Source organism: Lasioglossum baleicum, chromosome 5 (assembly GCF_051020765.1).
Source record: "Lasioglossum baleicum chromosome 5, iyLasBale1, whole genome shotgun sequence".
NCBI classification, from domain to species: domain Eukaryota; kingdom Metazoa; phylum Arthropoda; class Insecta; order Hymenoptera; family Halictidae; genus Lasioglossum; species Lasioglossum baleicum.
The window spans coordinates 1,126,838-1,144,961 of NC_134933.1; the positions used below are offsets into that span (position 1 = coordinate 1,126,838).

General features: G+C 35.8%; 1 protein-coding gene across 1 annotated transcript in view; it reads left to right on the forward strand.

The window, feature by feature from the left end:
• Positions 1-18,124, forward strand: part of Msp300 (Muscle-specific protein 300 kDa) — a 150,420-nt gene that overhangs the window by 20,051 nt on the left and 112,245 nt on the right. The window lies entirely within an intron of this gene.

Consider the following 18,124-nt stretch of genomic DNA (forward strand, 5'->3'; position numbering starts at 1 on the left):
TAAACATATACGCACTTATTACATCTGTAGTACAGTCCGAAATTAAGTTACAAAGCGATAAAGTATACATGCTCCTATCGAAAATTTTAATAAAACACTATGTACACTGCACTGTGGTCATCCGTCGGTCTTACTGGATGTACCACCGTTGCTATCATTCATATGTGGAACTCTGTTATGAAAACTTACAACGTTGCTTTGAAACATAAATAAGAAGCAATATAACATGATTTTCTATACCGGGGAATTCTTAACACATTACCGACCGGTGATTATTGCATAATTTTTAAAAATCTATGGTACAAGGCAAAACACTTTTTCGTGGAACCTTCAACAGCAACAGAAATTTTCATTGTGAACTAACAAGTCACCCTCAATAACGTCATCTAATAGATTCATTTAAGATTGCAAGCACAATTATTGAAAATCCTATGAATAGGCTTCCGGTAGGTAAAGTGTTAATATTTGCCGTTTAAATCAAAAGTGCCAATAACTGCTACAGTGCCAGCAATAGCACAGTTCACCCTATTTGAATTAATTAATGAAATCTCGAGACTAGTGTTGTATAAAGCTCGAGTCTTCGAAGCTCCAGAGCTCAGTCTTAAAGACTTCTTCTAAATCTTCTTCTATAGAAACTTAGTCTTTAAGACTGAGCTCTGAAGCTTCGAAGACTCGAGCTTTATACAACACTACTCGAGACTGATAGGAGGAACAACGGCAGCATTTAAGAAAGACTGGAAACGAGAGTGAGGTTAAGGTCACCGGTAGTCCGCAGCTATTAAAGTGTTACATCACCGGTGGCCACCATGCGGATCGACGAGTCGAATTTCGCCGATCTTTCACGATCTCTCCGCCATTGAGCAAATTACACAGTGGCAGGTTTTATTTGTGGTTTTAAAAAAAGAGCATTACATCAGCGTTAATCTTGACCGGCGTCGATAAACAGTCTCTGGGAACGCGACGCGAATTAATTCACGTGTTGTTCCGCTGCTCGATGGAACTGAGATCCAACGAGATTAGCGATCAACCGTTTAGCAACGGTTTGCGAACTAATTCTAAAAGAAAGAAGTTGTTTGATGTAGAATAAAAATGTTTCTGGGCTGAAATAGTATCTGAAGGCAGAGCAAACATGGCGGCTTCTGGAGAAGAATTTAAAAATATTTGTTAAAGGTGTAAAAAACTCAATCAAAAATAGTAGGATGTTTACGTAACTTAAAAATTTTTATGAAGATCGACGAGGTTAAAATTACTTGGAAGTGACAATGTTTAGGAAAGTGGGAGGAACCGAAATGGCGGAAAAGGCGTGGCTTCCATTGTCGAACCTAAGAATAGCTGAGAATTATACTTTGAGACTTGGAAACACACACAGTACGAAAGACATAATCTAAAAGTTGTAGAACGTAGACCGGAACTAAAAAATGGACTGTAAAAAATAAAAAAATAAAAAGGCTTAACGTAAATAATTTTTAGAGAGTATGGGCATGGTGTCGAAGCCAAAATTTGCTATAAATAAAAGCAGTAAAAATGAAGAATGGTGTGAGCATCGATAAAAGAATGAACGAGCATGTTAAAAAGAGGAGGCAGATCTAAAATGGCCACGTCAAGGTCACTATGGCTAGAGAAATAAATGGTTTACTACCTGTAAAGAGGATTGAACGACGTGTTGCTCGCATCGAGCGAAACGTTGCACAGTCCGACACAATCGCGTATAAAGTGTAATGTGGTAACTTGTACTAATAGTACACGATGACGTTATTAAGCGTCAGTTCAAGGCTGCGCCACAAACGTGCTCGCCTTCTCTGGAACCTTTTTGCCTTTCCTTGTTTCTCCACCTTCTATTCTACGTGGAATATTCTTCATGTATCTCCATTCTCTGTGTTAGTCGTCAATCATTCCACTTCATGAAGCCTCTCTTATGCTCTCTGTCTTCTTCCGGACGACTCGCTGTACTCCCACTTTCGACGACGACTCTCAGTCAGTCACGTTTCATTACCATAAAATTCAATGTGCAAATGAGAGCCACTCGAATTTACATTCGAAAGTCGTGTAAAGGTCAAGATTCTAAACAAACAGACGCCTTTCATAGTCTCTCCGCCACCTTGATAGCTGCGGGACGTCGCTATCTCAAGGTCGGTCTCGATACTGTTGACCCACATGTCTATTTTCATCGAGACGGTGATTAAAAATATCTAACATGTCCGCTTTATTCGGGCAGAAATCAATACTGGTTAAAGACGAGCTGAGATTCAAGAAAAATATCGAGAGAAGATACATACACTTCGGGACGAAAAGATAGCACACTTTGAAATCAATGTAATTTCTGTTTATTAAACATTAGAAATTCAATTATTTTAATACACATATTTTTAGTGTGTCTTTCTTAACATATATGATTGAAATGAAACGAAGCTTCGTTAACTTATCTATTTTTATTGAATGAAGTAGAATTATTAACGAAATATAAATGTACAAAGTGATAGCATACTTAACGAAAAACTTGATATAAAACAGAATTAATCGATAAAAATCAATGCTAAATATTTTGTAGGACCTCCTTTACAGCTAACGACTTTACTCATTCGGTTTGGTAAATATTAATACAATTTTTTAATACTGTTTTGACTAATATTCTCCCATTCGTCCAAAATGCTCTACTTTAAATCGTTAATATTTTGGAATTGTCTGCCAGTTTGGTACACAGCTCTGGCAAGATGTGCCCAACAATTTTCAATAATGTTGAGGTTGGAGATCTTGCTGACCACTCCAAAGCACAAATAATTTTCGAAGAAAAGTATTTCTTGACCGCTTTCGCCGCGTGGACTGCGACATTATCTTGTTGTAAAATGTGTTCATTTGCAGCAATTCCTACAGCATAAGTGTTTAATTGTTCATTTATTATTTAAATATACCGTTCACTATTCATTCGTCCTTATATAAATTTGATTTCTGTTTTACTCCAATATCCAATATCGGCCAAAATTATCACACAGCTGCCTCCCATTTGGTGATCGCTTAAAAATTGCTGTTTTTCGTTCAAATTATGATAGTAATAGCCTACGTCGTCTGGACCATCCAAATTGCCTAAATCATTTTTCGTCAGTAAATATGACTCTTCGCCACTTTGTCCTCATATTCATATGGTTTTTTGGCAAATTGTAAGCAGAACGCTTTATGCTCCTTCTTTAACCAAGGTTTTTTTCTGCAATTCTCTTCGCGCTAACTGCTTGCATTTTTGTAAAACACAACGTACATTCTTTCCGTTAGTGTTTACGCCAATATTTTCAGCGATTTGCCTCGCAGTCATCCTTGAATTTGATGGTGTTCACAATGTTGCATATTTTTCACGGGCAGTTAAACTTTGTGGACGACCAGAACTGTTCTTTTTCCCGTAATTTTCAGGATTTTTTAACTAGCTCATAATAACTTTACGGCATCTATTTACAATTTTTGATATCTGTGTAATTCAATCATGTTCTTCCTTTAACTTCGATATCGTATGTACTTCACATACACTTAGTTTTTCCACGACCCATTCTTGACACTTTAGTATGTTGTTTTATGAAATAAGCACGAAAGAGAAGCTAGTACCCACTTTATCAATTACGTTTTGCATTGAATGTTTGCTCTTCAGTAACTTCTGCACAACTAACAAATGTAAAAGTGCTATTTGTGCTATCATTTTGTCCCGCTTGTGTGCCTCAATATTTACGTTTTCATTTCGAAAATTCTATTGAAGTAAATATGGTGGATGATATTCAGTACATTGTACGTACAGCCATATCAGAATATGTTGACATATTAAAATATTTATTTTCTTCAGTTTAATGTATCAAATGAGGAAAAATAGATGATGTGCTATTTTTTTGTCCCAGAGTGTATGTATATGCAAATGAAGACAATGGTAATTATTATTAACACCCGAACCTCGGATTTTTAATTTTATAGTCGCTAAGAATCCAGGAATATAGTTTGTGAGACAATTTTCGATTAAAATTCACTCACAGATTACAGTTTGCGTAAATTCCTATTTCCATACTGGATTTTACGATTAAATCATCGACTAAAAAATGATTAGCGTTAAAAGTCAAGTGGGAATATTATGAATTTTTATCGATGGACAAGTTTCCTTGAGTTTTAAAAAATTCATATCTGCCATATACATATAGATGTGACCTCCAGACATTGAAAATATTAGTGTGTTTAAAGACTATCATAAGAGATCATAAGAGAATATTGCAAGAGCCACCAACTTGCTCACCCACGAACAGAATGCGCATTTTGCAAGAAGTCAACGACATCGCCAGCTCAGTCAAGGTTAGCCAATTCATTTGCTCCTCTGCCGTAGGTTTTAAGTGTCAAGGATTGTAAGCTGGTACTCCAAGACGTTCATTCGGTTATTATCAGCACTCTGTCGTCATTATTAATAACATGATCCTGTCGTCCTTTCCTTGACACTGATCTTCTATCTTCCCTGTTTCTTTCGTGTCACGTTAAAGATGTCTCTCTGCTTTTTCTTCTTCGTTGATCCCGGAAGCAGGTCAAACGAGGAAATTCCTTGAATCACGCGATTAACCCATTTACATCATAAGCGTACGAATTTACTTTGAACGCACTTTAAAACAGTATAACTTTTTTATGATTGTATCAAACGACCTGACGTCTTGTAATCAATTGGAAGTATTGATTTACTAAATGATCTGCAAAAAAAGATTTTCTGAAAATTACAATTTACTACAAGGTTGCATGCCAAAATAAAAAAAGCATTTTGGTAATTATTTAGAAGAAGGGTTTCCTCTCAGATTTTGATTTTAAATATGTTATAGCCCCCCACCACCTAATCCTAACTAATTATACTCGCATGATTTTTCATTACTAGTTCAAATCTGTATGACGGCTATATATGTAGAATGCAAAAATCATGCGATCAGAATTAGTTAGGGTTAGGTGGTGGGAGGGGGCGGAGAGGCACGCATATGAAAATGTAGGAGTAGTCTTTCAAAACTTAAAACTCACCCTATACATATACAGTGGCTCACGAAAGTATTCGAACGCCCTTTAAAACAGAATAACTTTTTTATAATTGTAACAAACGACCTGATCTTTTATAATCAATTAGAAGCACTGGTATATGCAATGGTAACCAAAAAAGATTTTCAAAAAAATTATAATTTACAACGTTACATGCAAAAATAAAAAGGTCATTTTTTAAACTTTTTTATTAGGGCCTCAAAGAAAATTTAAACTAGAGGGTTATTGTTGCTCGCTCGCTTCGCTCGCTCGCAACTAGGGTTGTTTTTGCGAAAGGGTTAGTGGTACGCATGGCTAGTAGCACCTATAGCTATTAATGTTTTTTTTATTTGGTGTGTGACTCTCCACAAGCCACACAAAGAACTTCCCGATTCGTTAGTTGCAGTATATTATTATCATTATTAAGTGTACGTTTTACGAAGATTATACGTTTTCAGGGAAATTCAATAGTTTTCTACTTATCAAAATGTTTGCTATATGGCGTCGCATTAAACGAACATCACAGGCTCGTTGCTCGCTTGGTTCCTTGTTATAGCATACTAATGTTGCAAAATAAATTGTCTTAATTAGTTTTTCGCAAACGATACAACTCCTCATTATCCGAGTTTGCAGTATTGATCTTGGTTTTCTTCGATACTGTTAATTTAAATTGTCCCAAAATATATAAACCGCGCTCAATTTTGAAACTCTGCTGAGTGCTACACACAACATTTGTAAAGTTCGCCTTTCTGATTTTTTAAAATCCAAACATACTTTCTCGTATGTTTGTCCCTGACTTTTATGAATCGTAATCGCTTCAGCAGGAAGCACTGGAAATTGACTACGTGTGATTTGATATTTTTCCTCACTCGACATATTTACTTGATTCGATATTTTTATTATTGGTGTTAAATTGTGATCATTATTTGGATTTTTCATCAAATCACGATAACGAGTTCTTACTTTCACTCCTACTCTGGCCAATTGGAAATCTAACCACAATATAGACGGAATTTTAGTATTTTCTTGAAAAGTAATAAATTTTAATATTCCGCATGTGTGTGTGTGTGTGATGCATTAACCAATCCGTTTTCAACATCAATGTTATTAATAATTATCATATAGTTTATACTAATTTTCAATTTAATCTCAGTTAATAATTCGTTTTGAACTGATTGTTTTTTTAAAGATTGTAATATAAATTTTTTTTGTTCTTTCATCGATATTCTTTGAAAATGTATTCTCGGGAGTAGAGATGATTAACTCACTCTTGCATTGGGATAATTTTCGATTATTGTAAGCGGAAACATCATCATAAGGTACAAAAAAAATTTTTTGTGTAATTACGTTTGTTTCTTCGGTGGAAACTTTCCGTTCTCTCGTATAAATTGCATTGTTGAATGAACTTCTTTCGAAAAAAACTAAAAAAACTAAAAAACTACTTGACCAAAATGGACCAAAATCTAATCAGCTCTAAGTTACAGCGGGGCACATCGATTGCATCATTCATAATCCTGATCGCGTTGTTACTTTTTCTGAAAACGTTAACGAAAAATTTGATTACATACAAATGGACACACACACACACACACACACACGAACATTTTGCTGAAAATAGTCTAAAATGACTGCAATGAGACCATGAAACGTGAAGATCTGCTAAAAAAACGATTTTCGATTTTCGGGGTCATTACAATAACTTCCTTATAAAATCGGGAAGTTAAAAATATATGTTTTGTAGATCTATGTTAGTTATACACATGCTGAAAATTTCATCGAAATCGGTTGACGCAGGAAAAAAAGACACGCATCGAAAGATGTACGATTTTGTGGATTTTAAGCAGAAACTGATCAAAAATCGTGTAAAACTACGATTTTCAACATTTTTAATCGCTTGTAGCTCGTTTGTGTGATAATCGATTTTGACGAAATTTTCAGCATGTGTATAACTAACATAGATCTACAAAACATATATTTCAAATTTTCTTCAAGGGCCCTAATAAAAAAAGTTTAAAAAATGACCTTTTTATTTTTGCATGTAACTTTGTAAATTATAATTTTTTTGAAAATCTTTTTGGATATCATTTCATAAACCAGTGCTTCTAATTGATTATAAAAAATCAGGTCGCGCGCGTTTGTTACAATTATAAAGAAATTATTCTATTTTAAAGGGCGTTCGAATACCTTCGTGAGCCACTGTATGTATGACCAGAGTGAGACCCTGTTTTCTCTTTCATCTCCACAGCGTGTTTAGAAGCAAAATGTAAACAAACGCCGCGCCGGGACAGGCTCACGTTGCTGCAAAGCGTGCAGGAATAAGAAAAATTCAATACAGTATTAGCAACAGTTATTTGCAAATATTTCGAAAACTAAAATCGAGCGGCGGTAACATGTACAGGAAAAAGTTGTTCACAGAATGATGACCTTGACAACATATTTGTTCAAGATTATCAAAATCTGAGAGCCTTCTTCTAAATAATTACCTAATTTTATTAACACGTCGACTGTCGAGTTGCAATCCTTAAAAATCTCACAACATCGAAATAATTTAGTTACTAACATCGCGACTGAAAAGTTCAAATTGAACACAGCTTCTTCAATTTTTCCGCTTGCTACACACCCTAACAAAATATAGGCTTGACAAATGTAGCTGTGCGCTGAATGTCCCCCGCAAGGGGAAATGTTCCCCGCTGCGCAGTGGCAAATAGGCGAACTTCATAACGATACGGCACCTGTCAAACGATTCACGTTGCGACAGTTCAGTTTAAAAGTATAGTGACACAAGTGTATTCACACAAACATATAAACAGTTGTTTTGTATGTTTACTGCTGTAAGAAATAATGGACAGTGCGCACTTTTGACGAGGTGTGTACTTTACCGTTCAAATGTTGCATCTTTCTCTCGTCGAGTGCGGTCTTTGTTTTCTTATGCGCATCCCCCTGAATTTAGTCACCCGCACAGCTACATTTGTCAAGCTGTACTTAAATACTTCATGATCAAAATTAATTTCTAGATCTGGTGAAACAATAGTGTCTACCATATATGGCGGCGTAGCAGTAGAAGTTAGAATTTACATGAAACATTTGTAATACTTCGTGGCTTAACCCTTTGCGGTCCGCGCGGAATTCGCAATTTCGTACCAGCCGGTCCGCACAGATTTCGCCCCAGTCGCTTATTATTCACTTGGTACCGTTTTCTTTGAAAAACATTTATAATGATAATATAAGACGAAAATGAAAAATAAAAAAAAAAAAAAAATTTTCCGTGTCGAGTGACACTCGACATAGGACGCGCCAGAACGAAAACCGATGTCGAGTCACACTCGACATAGGACGTGCCAGAACGAAATGCAATGTCGAGTCACACTCGACATAGGACCGCAAAGGGTTAAATATGATAAGTAGACTGCGTATTTTTATGTAAACACATATTTCAAACAAAATATTATTGTGTACAAATAATAATTAATGTGTACAAAATATTATGTACAAAATATTATTTTGCATATTGCATATCTTTTCTACCAAGTGCATATGCACATATACATATATTACGTATTTCTTTTATATAATTTCACTATACATATTTTGCTGCGATTTGTTTGACTCCAATATTTTATGCCGAAAATTTTAATAAAACTAAAGAGATTCGACTATTCTTTTTCCTTAACATCTGAAAACAGTAAAATCATTAGTTCACAATCTTTATTTTGTTTCTGTAAATAGGTAGTTGAAGATTTTGATGAAGATGATATAGTTGCAATTGCAACAGCTCAGAATGTGTTGCGACAGACACAAGTTGCACAAAATTTGACATTTATAAAAGTACATTTACGAACTCTTCCAGCCACAATAAAACTGGAAGCTGTCAGTTTACCCTTAACAAATTCAATGAATATATTCGTGGACTGTATTGAACATTTAAGAGCTGTAAACGTGGCGATCAAATTCTTGTTAAAATATTATAGATGCAGTGATAAAAAAGAATCCTGGTTTATGCGGAATATCTAAACTCGTGAGGATATTAAGCAATGAAAATGTGTCAACTAATGTACCACAACGCTATTGTAGCAAATATAAATATGCACCCATTACATCCTGTGATCTAGAACGTACTCCTTCAGCATATAAGTCAATATTTACTGACACACGCCAACAACTAAGTCTTACAAACATGAAGAAATTACTAGCAACTTATTGTAACGAAAAGTATGGTGTTTCCGTATAAATAAATTGTTAATTAAATTGATAACTGATAAATATCTCTTTGTATTAGTTCTGATCATATTTTTCGTGCATATTTGCATATATATTAGAATAAAATATATTAGAATCGATTCCTCTGATTCTAAGTATCATCGATTCCTCACTACTAGTTTTTTTGCTATGGTACCCTAACAATTTTTTACGTAGAATAAACAGAGGAATCGATTAGTGCAACAAAATAATATGCATTTCTATTTAAAGAAATGATGGAATTGTTAATTGCACATGCACAGTTGCACCTAAAAAAAATCTAAGGCCCTACGCTCTTCGAACCATTTATTTTCCTCTTTTGATATTTTTTCGTAAATGCATTAATAACGGAGTTATGGCCTGAAACAATCGCGTGAAACACCCTGCATTTTCTAGTGCTGCGAGTCTAATCTCCAAACTCTGCATGTTCCAGGAATGCTATAAGGAGTGTTCCTAATTCCTATATTCCATGATTGTTACGAACTTTTTAATCTTACAGTTCAATCACTATTGCGTAAGACGTAGGAGCTACGATTATTTCTTGTGCAACAATTTTGTCGCACATAATAAGAACATTACTTAATTAATGTTCTTATAATATAAATGTATGTCGATTAAGTGACACACACGAATTCGAAGTACTGTTGTGAGCTGACGAGAAGATCCCTGGTAGGAATGCGGTGACGTAGGCAAGAATGCGCACCCGATTGGTTGGCTTGGAGGGGGGGCGCCTAGGCTCACACGCAGTTTCGACTAGAGCGTTCTATTGGCCGACGCAGTCACCCCCACTACTCGAGTCGCGTGACGAAGAGAGGGAATCAGACGTACCCTAGGGTACTCAGTGAGGGTACTCAACGGCGTAGGCACAAAATTAAGAATACTGCTGAAAAATTGTCATGACGTAAAACTTTCTTATTTTCCTATTCTTATTATAAAATGTTCAAATCAGTATTGACATTAACATTCTACAGCACATATTAATAATCGTACAGTAAATGTTCTATAAACGCGAACGCATCGGGGGGATTTCTTCGCGTTTTTCGATCGTGGTCCTACTTTTTTCGAGCTTCAAAGGCCGAGCCGAACGTAGAGAAGGACAGCGCGTGTAAAGCGAGACCACGCGCGGGCCTTTGAACTGTGCCGGCGACTGCGACTCTCCGCGTCTCTTTCTTTTCTATACGCGCTATCCTTCCTTGCGCCCGAAACGTCCATCGTCATTTAAACCTCTACAGTTTAAATACCATCGAAGGAAACCTATCGAATTGGAGCGTTTGCATCCGTCAGGAAAAGGCACACTTTTTGTAGTATTTCAACTGTTTTAAGTAATGTATTTAAGATTTATTTAATTTTGGCTCTTATCAAAAAATTGTAATGGAGCGAGCGACGCGCGTGACTTGACACGGTGTTCGGTTTTGCGACATGATCGGTCATAGTTCATCGCGTCTTTATATTTGCGAAACCGAACGTTAAATAATAAAAATATAAAACAGTTCAGCATATTTTATAAAGTAATTTTTCTCGTTTTTTAATCTTTGCCTAGCGTCGAGATCGCAATTTCTCTTTCTTTTTCACTCGCTATACATACTCTTATGTTCTAAAGTCACTTCATATGTACATACCGTCAATTAAACCACTAAATTCTGTTCAAATTATATCGTGTTTGGTATCATTTTAATCAGAAAAATGCCAGAAATAAGGTAGTGAAAGTCCCATAACAGAATCATGGAAAATGAAGAAGTTTGACTGTTGGTGTAACGTTATGATGACTCACGGGCGCGTTTGAACTGTGCCGACGACTGCGACTCTCCGCGTCGCGTTTGTAGTGGTTCACACCGATATACCGAGCCGAGTCAGTGTATTAGTTTGGAGGGGATATTTTTTTCGCGTTTATCGTTGACAGATTTTCGCGTTTATAGAACATTTACTGTATATATATTATAAGTTCTCTCTCTCCCGCTCTCTCTCTCTCCCGCTCTCTCTCGCTCTCTCTCTCTCTCGCTCTCTGTCTCTAATGTAAAAAGCTAAAAAAAAAAGTATAAAAAAAGTTACCACGACGGGACTCGAACCCGAGTCCACGGCATAGCAGTTCAGCTCGCTGCCGCTACGCCACACCATTACTTACAATTAGTAAAAGAGTGAACTATGTAAACTGACATGTTGCGTCCACAAAACTTTTGCAAATATCTTGAAAATTACTGAATAGTTGCCTATATAATGGGGTATATTCGTAATCAGGGGAACGAGATCTGTAGCTCTGTAAAGTCTCAACTAAATCTGTGACGCGAAGGCTTTGCATTCTCCTTGTGTAAATTGTCACTTTTCATGACTGCAATAGGATCCTCGTATTCACGGCATTGAATATTGGCTGTAAGTCGTGAAACATCGTAGCCCTCTGTAAATACGGGAATCCTACTACTATGCGTCGTGTGACGTAGCAGCTGAAAGGGCGTGGTCACGCGGCGAGTACGGGACCGTCAGAGGTGGGGGTAGGGGGCGAGTACGGACCGTCAGAGGTGGGGGTAGGCGGCGCTAGCTGGAGACCCCTCTTGCCTCTGTGCCCCCCCGGGGATCTTCTCCTCAGCTCACAACAGTACATTAAAAGTAAACATTTTACTTTCAATATATTAAATAAAGATTTATATTATATTTGAAACCAATATTTCCTTCGTAATATGAAACGTGTGTATATCTTCCAGCATATTCTGGAACAAATATTTTTCCATATTAAACGTTAAACATAAAATATTTCTTGCATATTAGAAAAAAAATTCTATTTCTAATATGAAATAAAGATTCATTTTATATTTATTGTTAGAAAAAAATATTTTTCCTTAATATGAAATAAATATTATCTGTTTATTATGAAAAAATATTTTTCCTTAATATGAAATAAATATTATCTGTTTATTATGAAAAAATATTCTATTTCTAATATGAAATAAAGATTCATTTTATATTTAGAAAAATATATTTTTCCTTAATATGAAATAGATATTTCATGCATATTTAAAAAAAATATTTGCTATAAATGTAAAATAAATATTGTATGTATACAGGGTGTCTCAAAATTAGGTCCGGAGCCGAAAATGGGAGGTTCCTGAGATCATTTCAAGCGACATTTTCCTTTGAAAAAATGTCGTCCGCGGCTTCGTTAACGAGTTATTAACGAAAAACACGGACCAATCAGAGCGCGAGCTAGACGCGTGCAGCCCGGCGCGCCGGCAGCCGAGTGTCGGTGGCACGCCGCGATGTCGTAACGAACAAAAGTTTCTCGATGATGTGAATCCTCGCCAATTTCGACAAGCTTTAGATATTTTGTCAATACCATGGTTCTGAACAACATTTCCCTTTACAGTTTCTGTCGATCGGCTTTAGTTTACGACATTATTGTAAAAATTTGTAATTGTAAATCGATCGATGTACTATTTCCTATCCGATTTCGATAATATTTGGATATGTTGTCAAGATCATGATTCTGAACAACATTTCCCTTGACGGTTTCTGTCGATCGGCTTTAGTTTACGATATTATTGTAAAAATTTGTAATTGTAAATCGATCGATGTACTATTTCCTATCCGATTTCGATAATCTTGGGATATGTTGTCAATACCACGATTCTGAACAACATTTCCCTTTACAGTTTCTGTCGATCGGCTTTAGTTTACGATATTATTGCAAAAATTTGTAATCGTAAATCGATCGATGTACTATTTCCTGTCCGATTTCGATAAGCTTTGGATATGTAGTCAAGACCATGATTCTGAACAACATTTCCCTTGACGGTTTTCGTCGGTCGGCTTTAGTTTACGATATTATTGTAAAAATTTGTAATTGTAAATCGATCGATGTACTATTTCCTATCCGATTTCGATAATATTTGGATATGTTGTCAAGACCATGATTCTGAACAACATTTCCCTTGACGGTTTCTGTCGATCGGCTTTAGTTTACGATATTATTGTAAAAATTTGTAATTGTAAATCGATCGATGTACTATTTCCTATCCGATTTCGATAATATTTGGATATGTTGTCAAGACCATGATTCTGAACAACATTTCCCTTGACGGTTTTTGTCGGTCGGCTTTAGTTTACGATATTATTGTAAAAATTTGTAATTGTAAATCGATCGATGTACTATTTCCTATCCGATTTCGATAATATTTGGATATGTTGTCAATACCATGGTTCTGAACAACATTTCCCTTTACAGTTTCTGTCGATCGGCTTTAGTTTACGACATTATTGTAAAAATTTGTAATTGTAAATCGATCGATGTACTATTTCCTATCCGATTTCGATAATATTTGGATATGTTGTCAAGACCATGATTCTGAACAACATTTCCCTTTACAGTTTCTGTCGATCGGCTTTAGTTTACGACATTATTGTAAAAATTTGTAATTGTAAATCGATCGATGTACTATTGCCTATCCGATTTCGATAATATTTGGATATGTTGTCAAGATCATGATTCTGAACAACATTTCCCTTGACGGTTTCTGTCGATCGGCTTTAGTTTACGATATTATTGTAAAAATTTGTAATTGTAAATCGATCGATGTACTATTTCCTATCCGATTTCGATAATCTTGGGATATGTTGTCAATACCACGATTCTGAACAACATTTCCCTTTACAGTTTCTGTCGATCGGCTTTAGTTTACGATATTATTGCAAAAATTTGTAATCGTAAATCGATCGATGTACTATTTCCTGTCCGATTTCGATAAGCTTTGGATATGTAGTCAAGACCATGATTCTGAACAACATTTCCCTTGACGGTTTTCGTCGGTCGGCTTTAGTTTACGATATTATTGTAAAAATTTGTAATTGTAAATCGATCGATGTACTATTTCCTATCCGATTTCGATAATATTTGGATATGTTGCCAAGACCATGATTCTGAACAACATTTCCCTTGACGGTTTCTGTCGATCGGCTTTAGTTTACGATATTATTGTAAAAATTTGTAATTGTAAATCGATCGATGTACTATTTCCTATCCGATTTCGATAATATTTGGATATGTTGTCAAGACCATGATTCTGAACAACATTTCCCTTGACGGTTTTTGTCGGTCGGCTTTAGTTTACGATATTATTGTAAAAATTTGTAATTGTAAATCGATCGATGTACTATTTCCTATCCGATTTCGATAATATTTGGATATGTTGTCAAGACCATGATTCTGAACAACAATTCCCTTGACGGTTTTTGTCGGTCGGCTTTAGTTTACGATATTATTGTAAAAATTTGTAATTGTAAATCGATCGATGTACATACTATCTCCTCGCCGATGTCGATGAGCTTCATTTCAAAGGAAAAAGATATTTAAAACATCGAATTTATAACATATTTCAAAGTCATCGAAATCGGTGAGGACCCACATCATCGGCAACTTTACCCGAACGATAGAAGAAGCACAAACTTATTGAATTAAAAACTCACTTATTCAGCCGTAAATCCATTTGTCTACCACATACAACCACCACACTTTTACATAATCTTCGAATCGGTGTTTTCGAGAATCATATGATTCTCGAAAAATCAATGCCATATGATTCTCGAAAAATCAATATCTCCTTGGGAACGATTTCATTTGTTTTAAACGACGCCTTCATCGAATACATTGTACGCTGGGAGAGCACAGTTTCGCGCGGCATCGCGAAGAGCATCGAACTCTTTCCGCGTCGGAGTAAGTAATTTCGTTCGATATCGATACGAGTTATAAAAGTGTGCTACGAGTTCAACAATTATGTAAAAGTGTGATGGTTATATGTGGTAGTCAAATGGATTTACGGCTGAATAAGTGAGTTTTTAATTCAATAAGTTTGTGCTTCTTCTATCGTTCGAGTAAAGTTGCCGATGATGTGGGTCCTCACCGATTTCGATGACTTTGAAATATGTTATAAATTCGATGTTTTAAATATCTTTTTCCTTTGAAATAAAGCTCATCGAAATCGGCGAGGAGATAGTATGTACATTAGGGTGGTCCTAAGCTATACTTGGCGAAAAATTTTTATCGAGATACAAAGCACGACGCCCCCCAGAATGGTTCTCTTTGGTAAGAAAAAAATTTGGGCGAAGTTTGAGATCGATCGAAAAAAAGGATCACGTGGCGCATTTAAATTGAAAATTTTGAAAATTTTGAAATTCATCGTAACTATAAAGTATTATATATCGTTGGATTTGTAATTTTTTTAAAAATAAGAATATGGAAAAATTATATGACCTTAATTAAAAAAGAAATAACGATGACCTTGAAATTTCGAAAATTTGATTTTTAAAAAAAAATTTTTTTGTGCCATTATATTTACCATATTGAACAGTGCAACTTTTTCCTGTGACATTTTTTCGTATAACCACAAATAACAGTGATATGTAATTTTGTATTGTACTATATATGTGAATGAATATACTCTACAGAATAGTGTAATAAGGAACTATTTCTTATATTCTAATGTAAGACTATCCGCTTTTAGGATGGGAAGGACAGAGCGGGTCACTGGAAGAGCGGGTCCTCAGACCCGAAATGGCTGTAAGGACCCGCGCTGCCAGCTCATTTTATGACGCTACCCCTCTGGGTTTTTCCTGAGAGGGTGGTAGCTGTGTGGTTCGCCCGTGCTACGGACCCTCAACGTTACACGTTTTTCGCTATCGTAGCTTTCGTTGCGTCAGGATATTGCTGGCGGTAATCTTTTACCATTTGCAGTACCAACTGCTTTTCTTCCTCATTGCGAGCTAAAATTTGATTATAATCCTGCATTAGCTTAACGGCTCTTTCTGCCGAATCCTTGATTACAGGTAAAGCCTTAACTATATCTAAACCTAGTTTGTAAGAATCTTCATCATGCCAAACTATTGGATCTTTTTTTAAAAATTCTGTCGATATATTAAATCTAATAAAAAATTTTCGACTTTCGTCTGATATAAAACTTGAAATGTCCTCTTTCATGTAATCGGCCACATTAGTTGGTAAAATGGCTAATTTTTTATAATAATCGCCGCTACTAGTATTGCTCAACGCCTGCACCATTCGTTTTTTTGTTTCTATCGAAACGTCATTATCAAAGAATGATAACGCAGCATTCTCTGGTGTTAAATACCATAAGTGTCTGCAAAATTTATCTAACGTTATATGACTGATAATCTTATCTATTTCCTTATACTTATATAAGGATTTTATATAAATCAAATCCTGCTGCGGAGCCTTCGTCGGGAGAGGAGCTTCTATCCATGCTTTCAAATATACATTTGCGATAAATATACAAATGTCGCGAATTCCATTTTTCTCCTCCTCGCTTAATTCGAATTCTTCGCGAAATAAAAATATTTGCAAGCAATAAATACCTTTCGCCATCCACCGAGCATGATGGTAAGCTCCAGGAGCTCTAAAATGATATTCGGAAAAGGTATTACCTAAAAATAGTAACACGAGTTCAATAAACTCGCGATAGTCTTCTCGTGGATGATGTCAGTGATGGGATTGTTGGCGCTTTTCACGCGCACGCGCGACGACTCTAGCCTCAGTCAAGTACGAAGATCGGGTACCTTGGTCGCCCTGCTAATTTCCCGCCATATAGTCTCCCACTACTTTCCCCCAGTAGTTCCCCACTTTCGGACGTAGACGTAGACACGGCCCTGACGAAACTCGCGCATGCGTGCGAAAAGCGCCAACAATCCCATCACTGGATGATGTATTTGCAGAGACTGTTTCGCAAAATTGATTAGCTATGGTACATTTTTTATCGGAATATTTGGATAAAAATCGGAATATTTGGACCCGTAGATTTGGACATCATTTTGTCAAAAACAGATCTTAAAATAATTTCATAAATATGATGTCCTTCCCATCCCAAAAGCGGATAGTCTTACATTAGAATATAAGAAATAGTTCCTTATTACTATTCTGTAGAATATATTCAAAATATTCATTCACATATTATAGTACAATAGTACAATACAAAATTACATATCTCTGTTATTTGTGGTTATACGAAAAACTGTCAGAGGAAAAAGTTGCACTGTTCAATATGGTAAATATAATGGCACAAAAAAAATTTTTTTTGAAAATCAAATTTTCGAAATTTCAAGGTCATCGTTATTTTTTTAAAAATTAAGGTCATATAATTTTTCCATATTCTTATTTAGAAAAAAATTACAAATCCAACGATATTTAATACTTTATAGTTACGATGAATTTCAAAATTTTCAAAATTTTCAATTTAAATGCGCCACGTGATCCTTTTATCCGATCGATCTTAAATTTTGCACAAATTTTTTTCTCATCAAAGAGAACCATTCTGGGGGGCGTCGTGAAAAAAATTCGTTGGTCAAAAAATAAGGTCCACCCTAATGTACATCGATCGATTTACAATTACAAATTTTTACAATAATATCGTAAACTAAAGCCGATCGACAGAAACTGTAAAGGGAAATGTTGTTCAGAATCATGGTATTGACAACATATCCAAAGCTTATCAAAATTGGCGAGGATTCACATCATCGAGAAACTTTTGTTCGTTACTACATCGCGGCGTGCCACCGACACTCGGCAGCACGGCGCGCCGCGCCGTGCTGCACGCGTCTATCTCGCGCTCTGATTGGTCCGTGTTTTTCGTTAATAACTCGTTAACGAAGCCGCGGACGACATTTTTTCAAAGGAAAATGTCGCTTGAAATGATCCCAGGAACCTCCCATTTTCGGCTCCGGACCTAATTTTGAGACACCCTGTATATTTCAATATTAAAAACAGATTGAATCTCTTTTTAATATCATATGAATGTGTATACAATATTTTTTGCTACTAGAGGGTGCTTTTTACATATTTTACGTGCATAAAGATCTGCAGTCTAATGATACGAAATTGGTACAGTAT